This window comes from Macrobrachium rosenbergii, chromosome 42, assembly GCF_040412425.1.
Source record: "Macrobrachium rosenbergii isolate ZJJX-2024 chromosome 42, ASM4041242v1, whole genome shotgun sequence".
NCBI classification, from domain to species: domain Eukaryota; kingdom Metazoa; phylum Arthropoda; class Malacostraca; order Decapoda; family Palaemonidae; genus Macrobrachium; species Macrobrachium rosenbergii.
In genome coordinates this window covers 879,592-892,268 of record NC_089782.1, presented here as the reverse complement: position 1 = coordinate 892,268, position 12,677 = coordinate 879,592, and the positions used below count along the sequence as shown (strand labels likewise).

The 12,677-nt window shown below is 37.6% G+C and overlaps 1 long non-coding RNA gene across 1 annotated transcript; it reads right to left on the bottom strand.

Annotated features, from left to right (window-relative positions):
• Window positions 1-1,618: 1,618 nt before the first annotated feature.
• Window positions 1,619-10,989, bottom strand: LOC136827874 (uncharacterized). Its single transcript, XR_010849849.1, has 2 exons — window positions 10,762-10,989; window positions 1,619-5,163 (listed from the first exon to the last, which is right to left on the bottom strand). It is a non-coding gene; the product is annotated as an uncharacterized lncRNA (long non-coding RNA).
• Window positions 10,990-12,677: the final 1,688 nt, after the last annotated feature.

Genomic DNA, 12,677 nt, shown 5'->3' with positions numbered 1-12,677 from the left:
TGCTGTGTACCAGGAGCACCCACCAGTCGTTGGTTTTCAATGGCTGGGTGATGGTTTTAATATTGTGTGGTAACGAATTATGGATGTATCCACTGTACTGCACCCAGGGTAAGGGCATTTATTTTGTAAGGCCTTGTCAGTCTTCAGAGTACTCCTCGACTGCTAGGTTCTCCTACTGAAGTAGAGACGACTCTCAGCTTTACTGCCGCTTCACTACAGGTTGAGATGAGCGCCAAACAGAGGCATTATCTTCCTGCTGCAGCTCTCTCACCAGGTAAGGTTACAACAAGCATTACACCGATGCTAGCTACCTTTCTATTTCAAATTCATCTCCTTTATGGAGTGTTTTTGGATGGAAAATGTCCATGCTTCCCACCTCCTGTCAATGCAAGAGTCAGCTGTGTAGTTACTTGGTAAGTTACTTATATAAAAATAAAATTTTTATGATAAAAGTTTTATATACTCTACTTACCAAGTAACCACATGATCAAAGCCCTCCCACCTCCCCTCTCATGGACATAGGGCACAAACGAATTGGGCTCTTCAGCACTGTTTTACCTATTCTTCCCAAGCAGTGGGTGGGGCCTACTTACCTACACTAAAACAATAGCGCGTTACTGCAAATTTCAAATTTAGAACTGCCGCGGTTAAGTGAAACTAATAGCTAAGTAGTTACTTGGTAAGTAAAGTACATATAAAATTTTATTTTATCATAAAAATTTCATTTTTTCTCACTCAGTATGGGGCCATCCAGCCCATGCAAAGTAGGACTTCCCATATGAAAGGCTACAGTTTGCATACCTTGGAAAAATACAGATTACTTGTAAAATTTTACACATAAAAATGTATACAAAAATGTTTGTATTTGTGTATGTATGAATTGATGAAAAATTTGTTTAGACAGAATTCAGTGTCAATAAATGTGGCCTATAAAGATGCACATTTGAAGTATTAGACAAATAATAGATTAAGAAGTACGATTATATTTTATTATAGTGTTAAATAATCTTCCAGAAGGCAGGCCATACAGTCGAGATTTGGTAGCAGCTGTCCTAAGATTATCGCTCTCAGTCTTCTTCAAAGCTTGTTATAGAAATATGTTGTCAGTGTCATGGGAATTGCAGAATCCTTGGAGGTATTCATAGTTATTGTTGATGTCATGACAGCAGACTCGACCTTTGTCTTTCGAATTGATAGTTGTCCTTAAAGACGATGCTTGGTAATGCATTGCCTTTGTGGGGGTCCCGTATGCACGAAATGTACCCTAAGTTACTCTGTTGGTTTTTATAGTAGACACCCTGAATTATCAGAAAAATTAGGGTGGACTTTCTGAAACCTGGCAGCAAGTTAGAAATTTAGGCTCAATTTCACTGTATCGGGTGAAAATTTTGCCCTTAAATTCAGTGTAGTTGAATGTAAAACGCCCATATCTCCCTTAAAATTTATGTAGAAGGATCATATCCACTCAAAATGTTCCTTTTAATGAGCTCTTTCAAAGAATATATAAACATTTGCCTTTCAGATTAATATTAGGTCATAAATCACCAAAATGTTGCCAGAAATAGAGAAAACCTAATATTTTACCTTCCTAAGAAAAAATGGTCAGAATCATACAATATTAGAGAATACATGGCTTATATTAACAATAATCAACAGAGCAACAGTGTACTGTACCACTAAAATGATAGGCTATTTATTACATTCCATACACATAGGAGCTTACAGTAACTTTTGGTAAAAACTCTAATTTCAGAATGCCACTTTATAGCCGTACTATCAAGGTGGATCTTTATCATTGTATTAACATTAATATTTGATTGATTATTCACTTTGGAAAAGTTCTCTAGCAAATAAAATCTTGAAACAGTATCTGAATTGTACAATTTCAAAAGCAAAGCAAGCAATGTTGAGGGGCACATGTTAAAACAGCATTTAGGTGCAGCACTCATTTCTGTCTCCTTGCCCTTTGGAGCCTGTGCATATGAACCCAATACAAAGGCTACTGCATTGTTATGGGTTTCCACAGTTTGCTTCCTGTACAGTTTTCTTATATAATTATTGATTTTATAAATTCTGGCTAATGCAAGACAATTTTACTGACTGTTAGTTTCGTATTCCACAGACTAGCCATGGCAGAGGAGGGTGTACCATTAATCTCTGTAAATTTGTAATTGCATGAACTTCATGATATGCTATCTCCCACTTGGCAACATAGTTTTTAATCCTTGAGTTGCTGATGGTTCCTGCAGGGCTCTTCTGAGGTCTGTTAATTGTTTCCTCTAGGGCCATATCAGCTTCAAGTGCTTTGAGATGACCCGGAGTTCGCTTTACCACAAATTTTCCTTCCATAAATGCCTGGTGAATTATTGTAGCAGTATTTGTAATCTGTACATGTCTTCAAGATATAATGAGCACCATCGCAAGTGGTCAGTTGAATCAAAGGTAGCAAAGAGTAGAAGTAGGCTCTGGATTGACTGAAGTTGGGGTAACCAATTGCCTTCTCGATCATTGTGAATCAAGTTTTCCACGTGACATAAGATGAATGAAATTACTCCAATATCTAAAAGTTTCACTTTCCTCAGAATTCTTTAAAACAAAATCATCAAAGTCGTGGATCAATGTCTCACTCTTAACCTCAAATTCCTTCAGTTGTGTCAGACTTTCTTCTCTTAGCTTTTGTGAAATCTAACATCTCAGATGTGCAGAATTGTTCAATTGTTCCTAATACTTTTGTATGTTGTCCTCTTGGAAAAATGCCACCCACTGTACCTTTGCAAAGGGCTCTTTCAATATCTGTAGACCTTTTAGTGATCTGACTTAGTTTTTTCCACTCAAAACAGAATCTATGACATTGACCCCAAAGATGGCGCTCTCTATCAGTATATTCTGTGCACCACTACCTTTTACATATTTTCCCAAACATCTTAAGTCAATATTTATCATGTGAAACGATCCTAAGCAGAGTACTATATTGTTGAACTCCTCTTGTTGTATCAGTTGAATATCTCGAGGTACAAGGAAAACTCCTTCATCACAAGTCACTGGTAATACAGGTTGGTCTAGGTAGGTAAGAATTCCCTGAAGGTTTTTCATGGCAGTGTATACTACATCAAATTGTGTGATGGGATAAGGAAGTACTCGGAGGAATGCAATTCGTTTTAGAGGTAGCTCATTATCACTCAGGACAGAATTAGCTGTACCCCATTTTGGCATTATCTGCTGATCTGGTAGGTTGCTGATATCTGATTTAGTTTCACTAGTCCAGTCTTCCCAAAATCCAGGCAACATTTCCTGCGGAAGGCATTCAATAGTTCATGGTTCACAGGTTGAACATCTGATACTGTATAAACCTCAGGTAAGTCAGTCTTCCCAAAATCCAGGCAACATTTCCTGCGGAAGGCATTCAATAGTTCATGGTTCACAGGTTGAACATCTGATACTGTATAAACCTCAGGTAAGTCTGCTTTCTTAGATGGTTTGTAAAAGGGTTTCAACTGTTGGGATGGTAAATTAATACTGAATGCCTTTGGTCCATGTAAGATGCTTCTTGTTTCAGAAATTCTAGGTTTGTTTGCTTGATGTCCCTCATGTTCTTGGAACAACACTGTCACAGTATCATGGCTGCCACGTATTCCTGAAAGAGTAGCTTCATCATGGTCAAAGTTATCAAATACTGCGTTGTGAACATATTAGCATTGAAGTTACTTGGAAATGGGACTGTGTCTACTGGATTCTACAGAATATGCTGCCAAATCAGTTTGATGACACATGAGCTCCTGGTAGCTAGCACATACTGTAAACCAGGGTGATTGAAGCTTGTAATGAGTGTTGTACTTTTGAATGACTCATAGATTGCTTCACTGTTCATGATGTGCAATGGTGTTCTTTTTCTCAGATTATGGACATTAAAAAGCACATTATCTGAAATAGCATTTGCAACTTACATCGTCTTAATACAGAAAGACCCAATGCCCCAGTAACATCACACTCTCCTTCTTTCTCGTCATTGCTTGCTCTGAACTCACTTTCCTTAAAATTAAACAAAACTGCAAAAATACTCAAAAGGGGATCTGGGATTGAAACGGCGTTCAAGGACTCTTCTAAATCAGTGACGATCACAAAGCCTGTCGTTTAGATCAAGATTTGTATCTTGAAGTGACTTACATATTTGTTCAGCACATTCTTTTATTGGATCAGTATATCGAATTGTTTGTGCTACATTCTCTTCTGTTACACTTTGACTGAAAAACATTAATGACTTGTTTGGGCTGTGAAAAGCAGATTTTACTCTCGAAAGTGGTCGATCAAAAGTAACTTGGCCTCATGGTTTGTCACATTAAGCATACATTGTGGATATTGTTCTTTAAGATACTTATTGATGGAGTCGCCATGCCCTTTGTTTTTGAGAAACATGATCACCACTTCTACTTGGTTTTGTCTTAGCACGATCACACTTTACCAAGTACTTATTAATGCAAGATTTATGACAGTTTAAGTCTGCACCAAATACACTATTTATGTCTTGTTGGTTCTTAGCCACGTAAAATAAAATATAATCCTTTGGGCCAGCCCTAGGAGAGCTGTTAATCAGCTCAGTGGTCTGGTTAAACTAAGGTATACTTAACTCATGTCTTGTGAATCACATGTCCTAGTGAACACCTCATCATGAAAGTAAACACTTGCTTGCTCAAGAAATTTACTGGCTCTACTTAGTTCAGAAATTCTGAACTTTGTGTACATATTCCCCTTGGCACTTGCAAAAACCACATATTACACACCTCTTGTCATATACTTTACACTGGACTTGTTGGTTTCTCCCGGGGAGTGTTCTTTGACAGAATGTTATGGAGAGAAATGTCTGTGTCTGCAGTGAGTTAATTGTTTACAACCCAACTTTTAAGTTTCTCCACTGTTTTTTTAAGAGCGTAAGACTTGTAACATCGGTTGTTCACATGATAAACGAAATCGTTACCTCCAGTCAACTTAAGTCTCTTACTAACATTGTCTTGTCTGATTGAAGCTGCTTCCCTTATAAGCTATTGCCCATTTTGTGTTGTCGATATTGGTTCTGATGAAGAGGCCTGACAGATGATACATTTCTTGTCGTCTGATGCATCTTCAATCCCTTTGATTAATGGTACACCCTCCTCTGCCATGGCTAGTCTGTGGAATAGGAAACTAACAGTCAGTAAAATTGTCTTGCTTTAGCCAGAATTTATAAAATCAATAATTATATAAGGAGATTGTCCAGGAAGCAAACTATATAAGGAAATTGTCCAGGAAGCAAACTATATAAGGAAATTGTCCAGGAAGCAAACTATATAAGGAAATTGTCCAGGAAGCAAACTATATAAGGAAATTGTCCAGGAAGCAAACAGGAAATTGTCCAAACTATATAAGGAAATTGTCCAGGAAGCAAACTATATAAGGAAATTGTCCAGGAAGCAAACTATATAAGGAAATTGTCCAGGAAGCAAACTGTGGAAACCCATAACAATGCAGTAGCCTTTGTATTGTGTTCATATGCACAGGCTCCAAAGGACAAGGAGACGGAAATGAGTGCCTCGCCTAAGTGCTGTTTTAGCGTATGCCCCCTCAACTTTGCTTGCTTTGCTGTTGAAATTGTACAGTTCAGGTACTTTTTCAAGATTTTATTTGCTAGAGAACTTTTCCAAAGTGAATAATCATCAAATATTAATGTTAATACAGTGATAAAGATCCACCTTGATAGTAATGGCCATAAAGTGGCATTTTGGAAGTCGAGTTTTATCAAAAGTTACCTACTGTAAGCTCCCATGTGTATGGAATGTCATAAATAGCCTATCATTTTAGTGGTACAGTACATTGTTGCTCTGTTGATTATTGTTAATATATAAGCCACGTATTCTTTAATATTGTATGATTCTGACCATTTTTTTCTTAGGAAGGTAAATTACTAGGCTTTCTCTATTTCTGGCAACATTTTGGTGATTTATGACCTAATATTAATCTGAAAGGCAAATGTGTATATATTCTTTGAAAGAGCTCATTAAAAGGAACATTTTGAGTGGATATTATCCTTCTACGTTAAATTTTAAGGGAGATATGGGCATTTTACATTCAACTACGCTGAATTTACTGGTCAAAATTTTCACCCGATACTGTACAGTGAAACTGAGCCTAAATTTCTCACTTGCTGCCAGGTTTCAGAAAGTCTGCCCTGATCTTTCTGATAATTCAGGGTGTCTACTGCAAAAACCAACAGAGTAACTTGGCTACATATAATTTTTTAAGGTATTCAAAGCAATTAATCCGGAATTTTTATATACAGTATATATATATATATATATATATATATATATATATATATATATATATATATATATATATATATATATATATATATATGTGTGTGTGTGTGTGTGTGTGTGTGTGTGTGTGTGTGTGTGTGTGTGTGTTTACTGGTATGTAATACGAGGTTTAGAGAAATGGCCTGTGTATTAGGAAACCGTAACCCTGAGGCTACATGACATATGAAGGTAAATGGCAGTAATATGTGGTACGTTGACCCGCTTTGGCTGCTTATGCTATTCTTTGTTGGTTCAAGAAAAGTCTTTAAATTTGTGCACAAGGTTTTTATCCTTGATTCAGTAACTATGAGTATTTGTAAAAACACTTTATTGAGGAAAGCCGTGAGGTCTGAAAAGATGGTAGACAACGAATTGGCAGCATTTGTTTTTACAAAATAGGTGTTCGTCGTGTAGTTATATAAAGGAACAGATTGTGCAACAATGCAAGACAGTGTTACCTAACGTTGACTGACTGATTTGTTTCTTGTTACTATAGCTACCATACAGTAGTCTGTTGTTACCACGAAGGAAGACCGTTCATGTTGTCTTTGTTTCTTTCATCTCTCCATTTTATTTCATGTTCGTCTTTGTTTATATTTATATCTCTCCATATTTTATATATATATATATATATATATATATATATATATATACATATATATATATATATATATATATATATATATATATATATATATGTGTGTGTGTGTGTGTGTGTTTATATATATATATATATATATATATATATATATATATATATATATATATATATATATATATATATATATATATATATATATATATATATATATATATATATATATATATATATATATATATATATATATATATATATATATATATATACATTTTATTTGTTATGAACCACTTTTGGGTTCAACAGGTTCTTTAATAAAATCTGGCAGCAACTGAGGCACACAAAGGAGGAAGGACCTAAACAATGCAAAAGGAGACCTTAATACTAATTTAGTGATAAAATTCAGTTTTTTAGTACATTTTTACAAATGAGTGAGTACCTTAAACAAGATTAATACAGCATAAATATTATCTGAATTATCAGTTAAAACCAAAGTAAACATATATCATAACAGTGGTTTCAGGAAAAGCAGCGTTACAGAGTCAGTACATTAATCAAAATAAATTCCCTAAGAGCAAAAAAAAAAAAAATTATTATTCAGGGTCAGTAAATCAAAAATTAACATAACAAAAATTAACAGAACATAAATTATTGCCATATTACAGAGACCTCAAAACAAAGTAAGTATCATACAAAATAACAATAATACAGTTTACCATTACAAAATCGTGTCAAAAACATAACACTTGGACAAAACAGGACCCTATGCTCTAATGAACATAATCAAAACAACAGGGTTACGACATCAAGGTAAAAACACAAAAGCACATTATCATCATCCTGGCAGGTGCAATAAACATTAACAGAAAAATAACTGCAAAACCCTTAGGCTCGAAAACCCACCGCAACAAACAGTGTAGGACACTCCGAGTGCTCGGTGAAAACATGTCACACAGCAGAAATACAGATGAGATCACCTCTTGCAAATATGCACATAGCCAGAACTACACATGCCACTGTAGACGAAACTGCAACGCAGCCAAAGCTGCCAACCAGGAGCCGTGATTCTCTCGAAGCAGACGAAGTTACTTCCCCAAATGAAGCTACCACTGCTGAACATCATACAAGGCACTCCAGGTACTTTGGGGAAGACGTGTCACACAGCAGAAGTACAGGTGAGATCACCTCCTGCAAATACACACATAGTAGGAGCTACACATGCCACCAAAGATGAAACCGCAACACAGCTGAAGCTGCCAACCAGGAGCCGTGATCCTTTCTAAGTAGTCAAAGCTGCTTCCTTAGATAAAACTGGCACTACTGAACAACATACCCGTACTTCACCCTGCAGGTCCTGAGTCCTGAAACACAGCCATTATGGACTCCCGAATCTGGTACAAACGTCCTCCATGCTGCCAGATACCGACTAGGTCTCCACACTTTCACTGACTCAATTCAAGCTCCTCATGCTGCTTAGGACTGCTCAGGTCTCCAACCCAATACTGACTCGACTCAAGAAGTCCCCCATGCTGCTTAGGAATGCTCAGGTCTCTGTATCAATATTGACTCGCTTTATTGACTCTTCAGGTCTCCATATTGGTTCAGGTCTCCATCCCAATACTTACTTGACTTAAGACATCCCCCTTGCTGCATAGGACTACTCAGGTTTCCATCCCAATGCTGAATGAAGCAGTTACCCCACCTGCACAACTTGAAACAGAAAACAAAAACAAGAGGTGAAACGACCTTCACTGGGAAACAACAGGAAAACAACCTTTCCGATCGTCCCAGTCAAGAAAACAACTAAACAAGGTGATAAAATTTTTTTATATATATATATATATATATATATATATATATATATATATATATATATATATATATATATATATATATGTGTGTGTGTGTGTGTGTGTGTGTGTATGTATTGTGAACCTAACATATTTTTGTGCTTTTATAATGAAGAACCCAGTGTTATAGTGAATAATGCTGATCCTGGTGTTTTTTCATCAACTATTTTTTGCAGTTTTGGTGAATAATGATTGTATTTCGGGTTCCTTAATGGAAGCTTGGTGAGTGATTGCATTTTCTCGTCTAAATTGTTGAATCACTGAGGAGATGATGATGCTTGTGATGCTGTCTGAAGTTCGTTCTTTGACCTCTGTTGCTGTCAGTGATGGAATGGTGGTTTTCAAGAAAATATTTTCGTGCGTATTATTGCAAGAAAACACCACCGCTAGGTTTGGCCTACGTGAGAAAAGCCGTTCTGATGTGCTGAATTGCTTGGCCGTTGCACAGAAAGGTTTACTTAATCGGATTTTATATTCGTTTAGGGAAGATTTTGTTTTAGTCGTCTTAATGATCCTAGAAACATCAATTTTAAATTCAAGTATAATGCCTAGCACTGTATCCATAGTCTTTGAATTTCCGAAGAGAAATCGGAGTTCGTTAATACATTCTGTATCCTTGCAGTTTATTAAGTTTGCCAGAGGCAAGTTTAGACGTCGGTCACGTGACCAGTCTTGGAACTTTCGATGCAAAGACGGAGATATCCTCCTCCGCCTTCCTTCCCGCCTTCGTCTTCGTCTTCGTCTTCGTCTTCTCGTCCCATCCCGTCCAGTGACTCGACTCGACAGCATCCTTTGTACGGACAGATTTACCGATATAGAGTAATTGGAGGTTCATTTCGACCAAGGTGCAAGGAAAATCTCGAGGTTGAAATAAGAAGTGTCAGTTAGGCAGAGGAGGTAACGAACAATTCTTTAAATTATCTTTTGATAGCAGGTAATCTATTATTCACCAGTCAAGCAAAAATAGTTTTTGTAATTGTTGCTCTTAATAGCTATCGACCGTTTTGTGTATATATGATTTTTGCATATCGTTCTGCTGTATGGGTGAACGCTCGTATTTGTAAATAAAAAAAATATTAAAAATGCTAATAAAAACTTATAGTTACGCCTTTTTTTATAGAAATTATCTTTAAAAAACAGCAACAGCAACAACTGCCTCTCTTTCTAAGAAACAAACACATGCAATACAGGACACCACTCGCTAACCAACTGATAATGCTTAGTATTGTAATAATTACTGTCGGTTCCTCTGGTAAAGTAGGTCGCAGTGTATTGCAATTCATTATTGATTTGGGAAACATACAGGGAAGCTGTAAGGTACCCAGTTGTATAATGCATCGAACGATTATTTATTATGAGAATGTTCTGTATGACGTTAATGTAGCTATGTCATATGGCCAGTGTAAATCTTGCTCATATATATATATGTATGTATGTATGTATGTATATATATATACACTATGTGTGCACTAACTATTTACATTAATAAGTCAGCAATGTAAATATATATATATATATATATATATATATATATATATATATATATATATATATATATATATATATATTACATTGCTGACTTATTAATGTAAATAGTTAGTGCGTACACATAGTGTTCATTATTCATTTCTGGTAGTGAAAAGCAGTAGTCAAAGGAAAGGTAAAATATTGATGTATTATTGGAGGGTCTGGTAAAAAGTTTTGTGTAGTATATATATTATTAATAATTACGTAAGGTTTTCAAGTTAGGTGTTAGTTGAAGACTACGGGCTTCGAAGTCCTCAGCGTAATTTATACAAATATTACTAAGAAGGCTTGAATTAAAGGCTTCCACTCTTCGTCGTTGTCTTAAACGCGCTTCTCCTCACCGAATTCCGGACGTCACAGTTGTCACAGGTATCCCTCATCAGCTGTTTCTTAACCTCATTTATCTTTTTTTTTTTTTTTTGCACTGAATTTCTAGGATAGAGAGCAGAGAACTTACCTTTGGAGTGAGCCTGTGCTGACTGGGTGGTGGTACCACGACCATATATCCTCGGGGAGGCCTTTTGGCATCATGAATGGGCACTCTTGCTTGTATCCATGAGTCATTCTATGGGAAGGTCGACGGAACCGGCACCTGAAATCTGTGGCCTGCACTTTGATCTGCAGACGAACGAACGGTCGTTGTTCGGCAGCAGCGCTGCGCAACCCTCGCTCACCTCACTCATTCTCGTTTCTTTTTCAGTGATGCGCCAGCCGACAAAACCAGCAACGCCATTTCCTTCAGTGGTCTGACCTGAGCGATAAGGTAAAGAGGAAGTCTGGACGGTTCATTTTTTTGAAAAACAAGGCCAGAGAAGATGGTCTCGTATTACACTCATGCCCCCTTGGAGGCAGGAAAATTTTGATGTGGTATTTTACCCTATTGCCACGGTACCGATATGCAGCCACTGTCAGCTGGCCCAATATGATTTCGGATCAGTTCGCGGAAGTGAAATGACGTCATATAAAATAAACCTCTCCAGTCAACATTGCCTATTTTTAACGCTAATCGCCTACTCATTAAAAAAGATAAATTACTGTAAATTATGGGTTTGAACTACATGTGCGTGTTTTGTGCAAGATAGGCATTTGAGAACGTTCTTTCAAAAATGTTTGCTGAATGCACGCGTATATGGATGTCGATTGATGCTGCTTTTCTCCAGAAGTCTGTGCAAGGATAATACAGTAGTATCTTCCAAAATGAACACTTTAGGTGAAAAATGTACGAGGTCTTTCAGATTTTATTTAGCTCTGACTCACCTGCACTTACCGTCAAGGCATACGCGCTCGTGTTCAGATGGCGTTTTCCTGCAGACGATGTGGTGTATGATGCCAGTGGCATTTTTAGATTTATTATCGACGCTGGTCTTCTCGCAAAAATATATTATTTGTTTTCTTTTTTATACTGTTTTTATAGTAGCTATGTTGTTCATTTAATTGATATCGGCATCAATGACCCAGTTGCCACGATGTCAGATAACTCCAAATCATTCATTCCTGGTGAGACTAGGGCATGCGGCAAGCAGGCGCTCCGCTTGCAGTCTCTTGGTCGATCTTTGACACACACAACACGTCGAGTAGAGTAGAGGGCTTTGGAGGTGAGAAGAGGGGGAAAGGGGGGAGAGGAAGGTAGCGGTGAGTGAGTGAGCGAGCGAGTGGTGGAGGGCAAACTGTCACAGAAAGAGGCCAGGATGTAAGACATTAACGGAAATTGAGCTAGATGTTAGTCTGATCATACTTTATTTTATTTGTTCACACGTGATATAGAATCTGATTGGGGTCCCTATTGTTTAGAACTAATGGGAAGGGGAAGGGAGAAGAGGAAGGGTGGCAGGGAGAAACTGAGGAGCCATTTTGGTATCCATGGAAACGTACCCTCGGTATCAGTGGCTGGACTCTGAGTATGGTAGTGGGTGTCGGGAGGGGAGTTTTTAAGGGTAAGAAGGGGTTCAGGAGGTGAAGTGTCCCCCCGTTTCTCCTTTCCCCTTGGGGAAGGGCCCTCACCTTGGGATTGTTGTAGTGATTCCTGTTCGATGTTGCTGTGGTCATTCACTGATATTTGGGTCTGGAATGAACAGGTTTCCTCTCCTCAACTCTCCCTTGAAATATTGCTCGGCCAAGCTTCTTGTCTTGTGGACCTTTAGGCGAGGGTGACTTCTCGGCCGATGTCATTCTCTGAATCATGCGAGCGGCAGCACCACCCGTGGTGACGTCTAGTCCCAAATGTACTGATTCCGTTTGCTGCTGCTTGCATAGGCTTAACTGATACTGTGGCAGGACACGTCACTATAACTTGATGGCTATGATTTCGTCTTCGCATCTTATTTGACCGGAATTACGCTTTTAGTGGTTTACGAGTATTAAAATCTATATAGC